This window comes from Puma concolor, chromosome D4 (assembly GCF_028749965.1).
Source record: "Puma concolor isolate L17-30 chromosome D4, mPumCon1.1.hap2, whole genome shotgun sequence".
Classification (NCBI taxonomy): Eukaryota; Metazoa; Chordata; class Mammalia; order Carnivora; family Felidae; genus Puma; species Puma concolor.
The window spans coordinates 40,762,146-40,775,828 of NC_141679.1; the positions used below are offsets into that span (position 1 = coordinate 40,762,146).

The window sequence follows — 13,683 nt, forward strand, 5'->3', positions numbered from 1 at the left end:
TGAATCATTATGCTGTATACGTGAAAATAATGTAATATTGTAGGTCAACTATACCTCAATAAAATAAATTAAATAAATAATGAGATCTACTTACTTGGGGAAAAAGAAAGAGTCAAAGTCCTAGGCTGCCATGCCCAACTGGATCAACCTTGGGTCACATTTCTAGGGGCAACAGCTCCCTCACCCAGATACCATACATACACATGAATGCCCAGCGGGCTTCTGCTGGGTGTTTCAGCCTGCAGTCTCAGAGAATCTCTGGGGTAGGGAGTGAGAGGCATGTGGCACAGGGCCTGGGTGAGGTGCAGTCAGACTGTACCTGCAGGAAGCTGGTCGAAGTCCACACACATCTGGTCATCGGATTCTACAGTGGCCATGGAGGCCAAGAAGATTTAAAGTATAAACAAGAATGTGGTTTTTTCACATACTCCAATATTAACATCAGTGACACTGGGTTTTTTCAAAATATGGCAAGGTCACAGGAAGCCTTATTGGATTGTATTGACCCTTTCAACAATTAAAAACTGTAACTCTAGGGACACCTGGGTGGCTCAGTTGGTTAAGGATCAGACCTCGGCTCAGGTCATGATCTGACAGTTCATGGGTTTGAGTCCCGCATCGGGCTCTGTGCTGACAGCACAGAGCCTGGAATCTGCTTCAGATTCTGTGTCTCCCTCTCTTTCTCTGCCTCTCCCCAACTCATGCTCTGTCTCTGTCTCTCTCTTTCTTGAAAATGAATAAACATTAAAAATTTTTTTTAAAAAACCCATAAGTCTAAGCAATAGATTCCACATCAGTTTCATAGGCATTAACAATAAAACAATTAGAAAATGAATATGAGCCAGAGGAAGAAAATGAAAATCATCACTGGTAAATATCTTTTCATAGAAATAAAAGCCATTCTACAACATCATTTTTCTGACTCCATTTAAGCTATTAAAGTTCGGCTAAATATGATTTGCAGGCAAAATACAATGCTTTAATGGTCAGTAGATTGCTAGCTATAACTCTTAAAACTGTTGATTACAGTAACAGCCAAAGTAATGTTTCTAAGAGCAGAAATAAAATTCATAGAAAAAAAAAAACAAAACAACTTCCCGACTAAGTAGCTAATTGAGCAGAGTTTTAATGATCTTCTCTCAAGATAGTCTCAAAGGCCATGCTTGCATAATTATTCATGTTAACTCCACACTAACCCAAGAAATCCTATACCACAGAAAGGTCACTAAGGAATGAAAGGGAAAAAATAAAGAATTGATGGCAAACAGCGACACGATCAGTTACTATACTCAGTCAGATGATTAAATCTCAGCTGCCTGCGCAAGCTAAGTCTCAAATAAACATTTGTTGACTGATGAGTGAATGACTGAGAAAGTCAAAAGGAAAACCATGACCTGTTTTTGGCTGCACAGCTTGAAAAATTCAAGGGAAAAGGAGAGAAAAGAATTCGGTTTCAGTATTTCTCTATCAGACTATGGTGGAAAGTTAATACATGGGACCCTATACATATGTGCTCCGTTTTGAACTTTATTTTTTAATATATTTTTAAATGTTTGTTTGTTTGTTTGTTTGTTTAGAGAATTCACATGAGCAGGGTAGGGGGAGAGAAAGAGAGAGAGAGAGAGAGAGAGAGAGAGAGAGAATCCCAAGCAGGCTCCACGCTGACAGCACGTGGGGCTCGATGTAGGGCTCGATCTCATGAAGCATGAGATCATCATGACCTGAGCCAAAACCGAGAGTGGGACGCTTAACTGACTAAGCCACACAGGAGCTCCTGTTTTGACCTTTAAAATAAAAACTGATTTTTCTTAACTGCAACAATATCAACCGTAATGAGTTTACCAGAAACTGAAGCACAAGACAAGGCTTATCTATAAGGGAAGCTTGTAGAAATGGCGGAGTCTCCTGTTCAAGTGCATCTTTGGAAGCACTTTGTCTTTTAGACAAACCATGGCAAATTAGTCATGCAAATTGGTCATGGTAAATTGGTCATAGAGGATGATGATACTCTACAGAAGTGTACACGCACTGGGGATATAGGATCCCCAAATAATATAAATTCAAAAACCTTACATTGGAAGTAGTCTTAGAACTTAATCATCTCAATGACCCCACTGAAGAATCAGCTTAATACAACCCCTAGAAAATGGTACTCACAGAAGTCTCTGGCAGAACAAAAATGTATGTAAGGGTTAAGCAAGATCAAAAGATCTTGAGCACATACAAGTAAAGCTCTTTTCCCATTTTCCCTGAGGAACCCAGCAGAAAATAGTTACAGGAATGAGATTCACAGTGAAAGATTTTTAAAGAAAATTGGAACACCATTCAGCCTTGAGAAAAGACAATGACAGTGAACTTCAAGATTTTTTTTTTTCTCTCAGGGTATGATCCGTTTCTAAATACCCACAGAAGGCCACAAAAGGAAAATTTTTAAATGATAAGCCATTTCATTCTTTTTATTCTATTTAAATTATAAAGCAGAAAAAATGTCCTAAGAGGGAAAAAATCCTGAAGGTATGTGGCTAAATTCACTCATTCTGTGGAGATATTGGAAAAACAGCCGGATTTCAGTATAGCCTAAAGGCAAGAATAGCTGGACCACCTCCAAGACCCCATCAGTCTAGTATCAAAAACATCAGTGCTCTCATCAAGTCTTTCATGTGCCTCAGAAGAATTCAGGAAGTTCAGTGACTTTGGAGGTCAAAATTAAGGAGTCCAAGAATTCTATCTATAGCATTGCCAAGAACCTCAGAGTTTATGAATGTTTTTTAAAGATGGTTGAACAACTTCATGAGGGACAGAGAAAAAGAGAATACATTAGTGAAGACTCAAGTTCTTCCAAAACTTTTCTGGAGGGGCACCTGGGTGGCTCAGTTGGTTAAGCATCCAACTTCGGCTCAGATCATGTTCTCACAGGCCGTGAGTTCGAGCCCCATATTGGGCTCTGTGCTGACAGCTCAGAGCTTGGAGCCTCCTTTGGATTCTGTGTCTCCCTCTCTCTCTGACCCTCTCCTATCCACACTCTGCCTCTCTCTCTCTCTCATATAAATAAACGTTAAAAAGAATTAAAAAACCTCTCTGTAAACATTTGTATTCCTTTCCATTAGGTCTGAGGCTTGATTTCAACATATCTACAAAATAATAAATAAGCTCATTACTGTTTCCAGGATGCTGGAAGAAGACACGAGATCTCTGGGTTAGAGACAAAGGACTTTACTCATGGCAAAGCATGCAGTATGAGCATTAGTATTTGGCACGTCACTTGTCTTTCAAATCCTACAGAGGGACAGAGGGACAGAGGGCCCAGAGGGACTTCTGCACACATTGGTGGCACTAAAGGCAAGGAACACAGAACTTGCGGAACTCATCATTCCATTGGAAGCAAGCCTCCACTCTGTCCCAGAGGCAGACGTTACTTATCTCTTAAGGCTGCTGAGTGCAAACACAGTCCTGAGAAATGGCCTGGGTATAAAGTGATGTTGGCCTTGCATTCTCGGGCTACTCAGCAAGATGTTTACGAGTACAGGATAACTACGGACACTATGTCTCCCATTATTTCCTCTCACTATCCCATTCTCTTACCTAACCCTCCTTTCTCTCCTAAAACTGTGAGGCAAAGGAAACACCAGTGAATGGACTCAGACCCTTCCCCCAGCCTAGCTCATCACATCTTTAAGGTCTATGGCGTGAAGACAGCCCCTCAAACTCAGTTTCTTATACCATTTTGGATTCTGAGGACCACTATCATCCTCTCTTGGTTTCCTTAAAGACTAGCTGTCTACGGCTTTAATATGCCCCCCCCTTTGGTGTCTACCTTCTATCTCCTTGTTGTCTTGACAGCACTAGAATGATCTTGTACTACACCATATACAGATCCCTCAAAAGATCCATTTTCTCACTCTGTCACTCATCGAGACCCTACATCCATAAGCATTTCTGAGAAAGATGAATTTCAGCAAACAGAACATCGATTTATGAAAGCATTATGGCTCTACTTTGGAATCAACACTGGCCCAATGCGTTCCATTTTCTGCAGTTTTGTCTTCATAGAAAGTGCTCACGATAGCTGTGACCAAGAATGTTCACATCTTGGGTCAGGGGAAATTCCCAGCCACCAGTCATAATACAACTCTCCTTCCTTTACCCAGGAAAGCATAATAAAAGCAAGTAAAAGTGATGTCATTATAGAGAAATTTTTGAATTCATTCCCGTTTATTTGGTTAGAAAGTAAATCGCTTTCGGGGCCCCTGGGTGGCTCAGTTGATTAAGCGCTTGACTTTGGCTCACGTCATGATCTCACAGTTCATGGGTTCCAGTACCGCACTGGGCTCTCTGTTGTCAGTAAAGAGCCTGCTTTGGATCCTATGTCCCCCCCTCCCTCCACCTCTCCCCCCGTTTGCACGCACATGCACTCTCTCTCTCAAAAATAAATATTAAAAAAAAAAGACCTACTGAAACCTTCAGAGTTTAGCCAACATAAATTTCCATAAAAACATTTCCTGACTGCATTGGTTTCAGTCTATTTTAAGGTTAATTTAATGAAAGTACCAAGAAACTGTAATTGAGATTTTTTAACTCTTAGAAGCATTTCAAGTATTGCTAAGAGAAGAATTTGATTCTATGACCTTTATGACACACACCCACATGCACAACCACACAAACACACAGGACATTGTCTTGTGTAACTCTTACACTTGAAAGAGAGTCAGGTTTTTTTTCTTTTCTTCTTTTTGTTATTTTTTTAATGTTAATTCATTTTTTTAACATTTATTCATTTTTGAAAGACAGATCGTGAGTGGGGGGAGGGGCAGAGAGAGAAGGAGACACAGAATCTGAAGCAGGGTCTAGACTCTGAGCTGTCAGCACAGAGCCTGACATGGGGCTCAAACTCACAAACCGTGAGATCATGACCTGAGCTGAAGTCGGATGCTTAATCAACTGAGGCACCCAGGCACCCCTAATGTTTATTCATTTCTGAGAGAGAGAGAGAGAGAGAGAGAGAGAGAGACAGCACGAGCAGGCAGAGAGAGAGGGATACACAGAATCCAAAGCAGGCTCTAGAGAGAGAGAGAGTCAGTTTATCACATTTGCTGGGCTTCTTCACCAACCAGATACTTGTGCCATGCCTCGGGGCGGGGAGGGGGGTGGGGCGGGAAGAGGAGGGGCAACTCCAGGGGCAGGGCTTCTTCCATAGTCCTTTTGGAAAAAGTTAATTCGGCAAATGACAGGTCCACCATTTCTCCTACATCCATATTGGGAAGCTCCCAAGTGTAGTCACACATCTACCAAAGAGGGGGTTGGTCCCTATGCACAGAGGCACGAGGTATGGAGGCCAATTGGCTATCTCTGCTTCTCCCTTCCTCTCAATATCGAATGCTCTTTGATCTCTCTGATTTTAATATTCTCAGATCACACTCACTGTTTATGGGTCATGTAGAGGTAGGAGGGACAATCAGGAGCATTCCCATGGGAAGAGCCTCCTACTGTGGGGGTTCCAGAGGTTTCTGCCCCCATTTCTCAGTATCTCACCATATGTGGGCGCCATGCTAAGTGTTCTGACAGTTTACATACCTTTCGTTATCACAACAGTCCCCTGAATGTTCTCTAATAGTTGAGGAATCGGATGCAGAGAGGGTGTAAATGCCTCGCCCAGGGACCCAAGTGTCAGGCTCCAGAGCCCATGCTCTGTCCATGGACTGTGCTATAAAAGATCCAAAGGTGATCTTGAAGCCATTTTCTAGAACTTGAACTGTTACCTCTGGGAGGTCATTGTCCCTTTGCTCTTTCTGCTAAGGCTCAGACAAAAGAACGTGAGCTCAAACTACACGGCAAGAAAATCTGGGTAGACATGATAATAACGACACACTGAAACAGGGAGCTGGGAAACCAGCGACACTCCATCTTTAAGAGCACTTATAGAGGCAACAGCAACTGCCCATCTTTAGTTGTTTAGAGAAGACACAGGAGATCTTTCTTCTTTCAAGGTCAACTGATCCGAAGGGGAAAACTGAATCAAGGGAATACTAATTGCTAAGATTTAAGGTACTGGTTCTTCTGTGCCAGATTTTATTCCAGTGCTTTCCATTAGGGAATAAAACGAAGATCAGAAAAAAAGCGAAGCACAATTTTTTCCTTGGAAAAGTAAACACTCTCCTCAAACTATTTTTTTAAATTACAAACCATAAACCTTTATTTCACTAATTCTTTAGCTCTATGGGCAGTTAAAAAACTGTGTGGAGGGGTGGGTGAAGAAAGTGAAAATAATAAAAGCGATGCAAGGTACAGCAGTGGAGAGGAGGGAGTAAGGAGAATATAGGAATAAAGGAGAAACACATTTAAAGGGGAGAAAGGAAGAGAGAAAGACTCAGAAGGAGAGTACGGGAGAAAAAATGGAGAAGCAAACTAATGAAGAGAGAAGACGAAGGAAAGGAAACCATGGTAAGATTTTTTTTTTTAAGTTTATTTTTTTTATTGTAGGAGAGAGAGAGAGTGAGCAGGTGAGGGGCAGAGAGAGAAGGAGAGAGAAAGAATCGCAAGCATGTTCCGCGCCATCAGCACACAGCCAGACGCGGGGCTCCAACTCACAAACCATGAGATCATAACCTGAGCCAAAACCAAGAGTCGGACACGTAACTGATTGCGCCACCCAAGTGCACCAGAACACCATAGTAAGATTATTTTTACTTCACACTCTGCTGTTCAGTTAGGTTGTGAGTGCAACTTTAGGCCAAAATGTCAATGGCTTATTTCCTTCTACAATGCCTCGTTAACTGCTTAACCATTGTTCACAGGTCTCTAATGTCTCTTATTAAGTTTTCAGAGTCTTGGCACCAACTGATCTAACTACAGCAGCTATTTGGAAAAAATATCGTTCAGACCACTTGCAGGGAGCCAGGGACTATCATTTTCATACTGAACAAAATCAAAATGAAACACAAACTGACCAAGTCTGAAGCAACTTCAATACTACGTGAGGAAGCGAACTGGATTACACGGTTTACACTTCGGTTCAATGCCAAAAAATAAAATTAAGTTACAGCCATCAAGAAGCATAATATACTTGTGACGCATTCTCACATAAAGGCATACTCTTGGCTGGATTCTAGACTTCCTCCCTTTGCTACGTCTGTTCCTCAAGCTAGTCAGAGTCTATTTATCTTCCTTCTCTGCTCGGTAAGTTCTTTTGGCCAGTCTCATCACCTCCTTAACATCTCCAAGATGTTAACTACATCATAACAGCGACGTAGCTCTCCTAGCCTCATTCATCTTGGCTTCCCATTCATTACTATATTCCACCCTAACTCAAGGTACTGAGGAATAGTAGCACACTTTTTAAGTTCAGTGGAAAATTCAGTCCAAGTTCAGTCCAAGTACATCTCTGCAGGCAAGTTTACAGACTTGTATGACACAAAATGGAATTTTGGAAGCGGAGTTGAGATGTTGTGGAACAGTCAGGAAGTCACCAGATGTTACTGTTACAGAGACTATAAAATTCTTTCTTCTAAATGTGCATGTGATTAGATCTTGGGGGAGCTACTCTATCATTATAGTAATGGGTTTTTTTTTTTTTTCTTACAAAGTTGCATTTTTCCTACTCAAAGTCTCTTTTGACTAAATGAATTTCATATGTGTAATCAAAGCATTATGCATGTCATTGTACTTGGAGCTAATTTGAGCAATTTTTGTTAAAATTTGCCCACATGGGAAAGCACTCTTTGAAAACAATCTCATGAAAGAGACTTTTTAAAGTTATTATTTTAAACATAACCATGCATCTTTACTTCAGCTTCAGTATTTTTGCTCTTCAACCAAATGGGCATCCTTAGACGCAACATGTTTTTACATCACTGTGGGAATGACATTTTGGTTCTTAAGCAGTAACCAGAAGGTTGTATATTACACTACAAGAAAATTTTAAAACTTCAAAACCTCCTAGAAGTAAATAAATTTTTTAAAATATTATTAATAGTGAAAAATTGAAAATAACTTCAAGAGTATTCATTCATTCACTCAATAAGTGGTGCCTACCTTGGGCTAGCTCTGTTCTAGGCACAGGGAAACCACAGGACAGGGCTTAGAACAGTCCCCATCTCATGAAGCTCTCATCCTAGAGGAATAGGAAATTGGTTACATAAATTATGGTGTATTCAAAGAGTAGAATACTGTATGATCCTATTAATGATGTGGTACAAATATATTTATTAATTAAAGCGACATTCATAGCATGGTAAATACATAGATAACAGAGGATTACAATGTGATGATTTTTATTTAATATATATAGTAACATACGAGGTAACAATTATTTGTGAGAATTCTTGGTATCAAAGTTGTGGTTACAGAAAAATTATTCGAATTTTACTGTAGGTTCTAAATACTTCACATAAATGATTTTCTCTTATCCTCAGTCCAACTTTGTGTGGAGCTTGGGGTTAATATCATATTAAGTCCATTTTTAAAACAAGAGAATGAGGATTGAGGCACAGAGAGATTAATTAGCTTGCCTAAAACCACACAGCTTGTTGGGATTTAAACCCAGGAAGTTTGGCTCTGGAGATGTGCAGTTTGAACAACGTGCTATCTTGACTCACGTGTGCTTAGGCTCATACTGTGTGAGTTCAAGTCCAGGCTAAGCTATTTGTCAGTCATAGGATCTTGAGTACGTTATTTAACCTCCCTAAGCAATCACATCTTCCATTCTGAAATGCAGAAAACAGTAGCCACCCTATCACATACTGTTAACATGTGGATTCGGTGAGAAAAATCTGTGTAATACCTGGCACACAGGAAGTACTCAAAAAAATTACCATCATCATCTTCAAATTCTGGGGGAATAGATGCCCAAATATTAACAGTGGTACTCTCTAGAAGGTATAATCACAGAAGAAGAGCTTCCTTTTCTTCTTTTCATTTAACAGCACTTCCTACTTTCTCCATAATATATATGTATTGTGTGGTTCACAAACTATGGGATATAAAGTAAAATTCACATTTCTCAATTGCTGCATGCAACAAACGTAATCATTTCTATAGAGATAGACACAATGCCAACAATGCTAAACTTTCACGGAACACATTCCATTTATCAGGCACCACCTGGGTTGAGGAAAACATAAACATGAATAAGACATACAGCAAGCTCTGACAGATCTTACATTTTAATAGGCAGGGAAAATAGTATAAAGGGAGAAGTGTCAAGACATCAAGGGAGTATTTTAAGAGAGACACGCATACAATGTTATACGAGGCCACCAGAGACTGGAGCCTGCCCAGGAAGCAAGAGAAGAATTCACAATGAAGTGGATGGAAGTGTGAGGCACAGGGATCAGGAAACATGTCCCCCAACTTCTCACAGGAAAAAACAGATTATAACTATAATATGAGAGAAGTGTCAAAAGTGACAAAAATCAGCTGTATAAACTATGGGCTGTATGTAAGTCACAGTTCTATTTATAAGGGACTTAAAATCTACCAGTGCCATATCTAAGCACTCTGTGCACCCCCCTGGCAATCACATCACCTCTCAGCATGACTACAGTTGAGCCTTTAGCCTAAGTCCTAAAAATGAGTAGGAACTTTCTAAGTGGATAAGTTGGGCTGGGAGCATGGGAGACTTTTCTGGACAAATTAACTGAAGGTGGCGGGGGTGGGGGGTGGTGGAAATGACACAGGGTTCTTAGAGAAAAGATGCAGGGACAAAAAGGAGCCTGACCCCTGGGAGGTGTCCATATATGAGGAGGACTGATAGGAAGAAAGATGAAAGGTCTTATTTGAATTCCCAGAAAGCCATGGGTGAGAGAAAAGGGGGGCTGGCAAGACAGAAGAGTCCTCATGGGGACATGAGCTAGTAGATCATAGATGGCATGTTTCATTCTCATGCCCTACCACTCCCTGAGAGAGGAGTATTGACCAGAAACTCTCCCTCTGATCAAAAAAAGTGAAAATCTAAAGATAAAGCGTGATTACCAGTGGAGCAAACTGATTTTGGATGTTACTTGGATCCTGTGGCTCATATATTGTTATTCTTTCAATTCCTGAAGAGATGTTTATTTTTTTTTTTTTAAGACAAATAAAACTCTCACACTATCTTAACAAATTAAACAGAAAATCTCCAAGGTTGTCAACTGGGAGAGTTTCTCAACATAAAGGCAAACGTTGGAACTACATCAATGACTTAATACAAATCACTATGATAAATGGGAACACTTCCAAAAGTAAAACATGTAGAAGTCCTGAACAGGTAATTTATACACACACACACACACACACACACACACACACACACACACAAAGTATAAATGTGTAATAAACATAAAAAGATTAGGATTTTCCTCAGTAATAGAAGAAATGTAAATTAAAACAATAGAGGTGTCTGGGTGGCCATCAGTTAAGTGTTTAACTCTTTGTTTTGGTTCAGGTCATGATCTCACAGTTTGTAAGTTCAAGCCCTGCACCAGGCTCTATGCTGACAGGATGGAGCCTGCTTGGGATTCTCTCTCTCTCTCTCTCTCTCCCTCTCTCTCCAAATAAATAAACAAACAAAAACAGTGAAGTACCACTGTTTTTTCTATGAAATTGAAAAATACTTTACAAATTATAAGAGCCAATGGTAGTATTAAGAGAAATTTATAGAATAGTTTGATAATAGGTGTAAAAAATGCATACACTTTGACCCAACAATTTCACTTCTAGGAATGTATTATAAGGAAACTAATAAGGATATACATAAAAATTTATGGCAAAGATATTCACTCCAAAAGTATTTTTTCAAAAAAGAAAATTTATGGGGCTCCCAGGTGGCTCAGTTTGTTAAGCATCCAACTCTTGATTTCGGCTCAGGTCATGATCTCACAGTTCATGAGATCAAGCCCCACATCATGCTTGGTACTGACAGCACGATGCCTGCTTGGGATTCTCTCTCCCTCTCTCTCTGCCCCTCCCCTGCTTATTCTCTCTCTCCCTCAAAGTAAATAAATTTTAAAAGAAAATAATATTTAGAAACCATTTAAATGTCCAATAATCAGTGACGAATGAACTGAATAAATTATATTATCTTTAACTTTTTCCTTTGAAATAATTTTAGACTTACCAAAAAATTGTTTAACAGAACAAAGAGGTCTTTATAATAACTTTGAAACAAATTCCGGGGGTGTCTGGGTGGTTCATTCGGTTAAGCACTCAACTCTTGATTTTGGCTCAGGTCACACAATCTTATGGTTCTGGTTCACGAGTTTGTGCTCTGTGCTAACAATACGGAGCACACTTGGGATTCTTGGTCTCCTCCCTCTCTGCCCTTCTCTCTCTCTCTTTCTCTCTCTCTCTCTCTTACTCAAAAATAAACTTAAAAAAAAAAAAGCGAATTCAGACTAAATTTCTAGTGCCTAGAAAGGCGTTTTGGTTAGAGATTTCTAAATGGCCAAGGGGAATCTACCTACCAATTCTGGATCAGTTTTGTGGGAAGAGTGTGGATGAAGTGCACTTCTGACATGCTCAATAACCCAATGGTCATATTGACTTTGTCCACACTAGTGTAAGGCCGTGAACTCCCATACTGCTGATGGCTTCATTATAAAATAGTCATATTGTCGGTGTTGCTGCCTGTAGAGGAAAGTTGGGGAAACATAAATGATCAAACAATGTTCAGATAAAGATTTGGAAAAGTACAAACCAGTGAAATTGACAACCGATGCCCAGGAAAATTCTAGAATTGACTATCGCTGAGAATTTGGACAATTTTATTTAAAAAGATAGCACCACTGTAAGACAACATGGGCTAACAAAAATGAATCAGTCCAGATAAACCTCTTTGATTTTTGACAGAGGGCCTCAAGAGTCATAGAACAAAAAACTATCAGTTACACTAAATCTAGATCTCATCGAAGAATTTTGTCTTTCTTTATATCTGTGACCAGCAGCAAATTTCCTCATTGACTTATTAAAGCATTTATAATTTATTAAATGTATTTGTGTCAACATAGCCCACTCTCATCTTTTTATTCCTTACACAATGTGCAGATACAGTAGGTACTCCATAAATGCTTGCTAAGTTAATGAGTAAATGATGCTACATATTAATTTTTGTTGGCAATTCTAGTAAACGCTTCAATGGAAGGTGAGTTTTAGAGAAAAGGTCCTAAAAGATAATTGTGAACAAAGGGCTCTGATTTCCTTTAGTAGTGGAAGGGGAAATTGAGTTTTCCTCTCTAGTTCCTAGATGAGAAAAAAATATATTTCAGACTGGGTCAGATGAGGGGAGGAATCTGTTAGTGCTTATAAAACAAACACTTGGGGTTCCAGTATATTCAATCAGTCCACAATTACTTGCACCCCTTTTCCAAATCCCAAACCCTGGGAGGTGTTAACCCAGCTCACTGTCCCTAACATCCTTGGAAGTCAATTTTTCAGGATAATAAGATTTAGTATGATCTGAACTATAACAAGATAGTAAGGGACATGAATAAGGGAGAAGAGAGGCACGTGATGTGATCAGCTTGGGTCTCAGAAACCTAAAAAAATGTCCTCCTCTCATTTAGATAGCCAGTATGGTTAGCTTTGCCTCATTTGCTTATACTTTTCTAGATTGAAACTAAGCACAAGTATATGTTTACCTTCTGAAATGCTGCCATTTTAATAATTCCAACTCTGTGCCAGAGAACCAAAGTCCTGATTTTCTAACCACCTTGCTGGTGGTTAAATATTTGTAGGAGTGTTGAGCTTAAAAAAGAAAGGGAAGGGAAGGGAAGGGAAGGGAAGGGAAGGGAAGGGAAGGGAAGGGAAGGGAAGAACAGATTTCAGGTCTTTAAATGAAAGGAAACAGCTAATCTTCTTAAATGTTTCAGTTAGAACATAAATTACAGGTAACTCCCACCATAAACACAGCTGCACTATCTCGTCTTGTGACATTAAAGACAAACACTCTTCTGTCAGGATCTCAGGAAAAGCAGAAGTCTGCCTTTGTGGGGAGCAAATTAAAACAGTTCTGTTGGCATCCCCAAAATGCAGTGTGTTTGAAGATGTGGGCAAACAACTCCTCCCTCCCATCCACTCTCTCTCTGGCTTTGAGATAAGTAGAAACATTTCCTTTAAACAGCTTCTACATGAAAGGCAAGGCTTTCCAGCTGGAATGAGAGCCTATGTGTCAATGACAAACACATGCACTGAATGTCAACAACACAACAGTTTGAAACATTACAGGAAGCGCCTTGAATGACTCTGTTCACTGTAGGCCTGACTGGCCATGCTGTTGAGACATAATTATAAAGGGCCCACAGGCACAGCTCCAGAGCTGGGCCCCATACGAGCAGAGGCTGGGCTGAGCTAGTATAAAGGGGCAGCTGACAAAGTAACTCATTCTTGAATACCTCAGATAATCTCAGTGTCACTGAGACAGTTTCAAAGCACCGAAGGTAAATTAAAATTAAAATGAGGCCATTTTGTATTGATTTTTTTAAATAGAACTATGGCTTTGACCTCTCTAAATGCAATGGCCAGAAATAGAAAGAGGAAGGGAGAAAAGAGGAAAGCAGAAGACCTAATCCTACCAAATCTTGGGCTAGAATCACAGAATGTTAGATCTAAATAGAACATTAATGGTATAATTCAGTGGTTCTCAAGCCTACTTGCGTCTCAAAATTACCTGAAGAGATTAGGAAGAGTGAGATAGATACATAGACACATAGACAC

At 39.8% G+C, this 13,683-nt stretch overlaps 1 long non-coding RNA gene across 3 annotated transcripts in view; it reads right to left on the reverse strand.

Annotated features, from left to right (window-relative positions):
• Positions 1 to 13,683, reverse strand: part of LOC147574817 (uncharacterized) — a 92,695-nt gene that overhangs the window by 11,931 nt on the left and 67,081 nt on the right. For all 3 annotated transcript variants that reach the window (XR_015243555.1, XR_015243556.1, XR_015243557.1), the window contains exons 5-8: positions 12,609 to 12,714; positions 11,436 to 11,598; positions 8,808 to 8,965; positions 8,029 to 8,107 (exon numbers count right to left, since the gene is read on the reverse strand). This is a non-coding gene — a long non-coding RNA (uncharacterized LOC147574817). The remainder of the gene's footprint in view (positions 1 to 8,028; positions 8,108 to 8,807; positions 8,966 to 11,435; positions 11,599 to 12,608; positions 12,715 to 13,683) is intronic.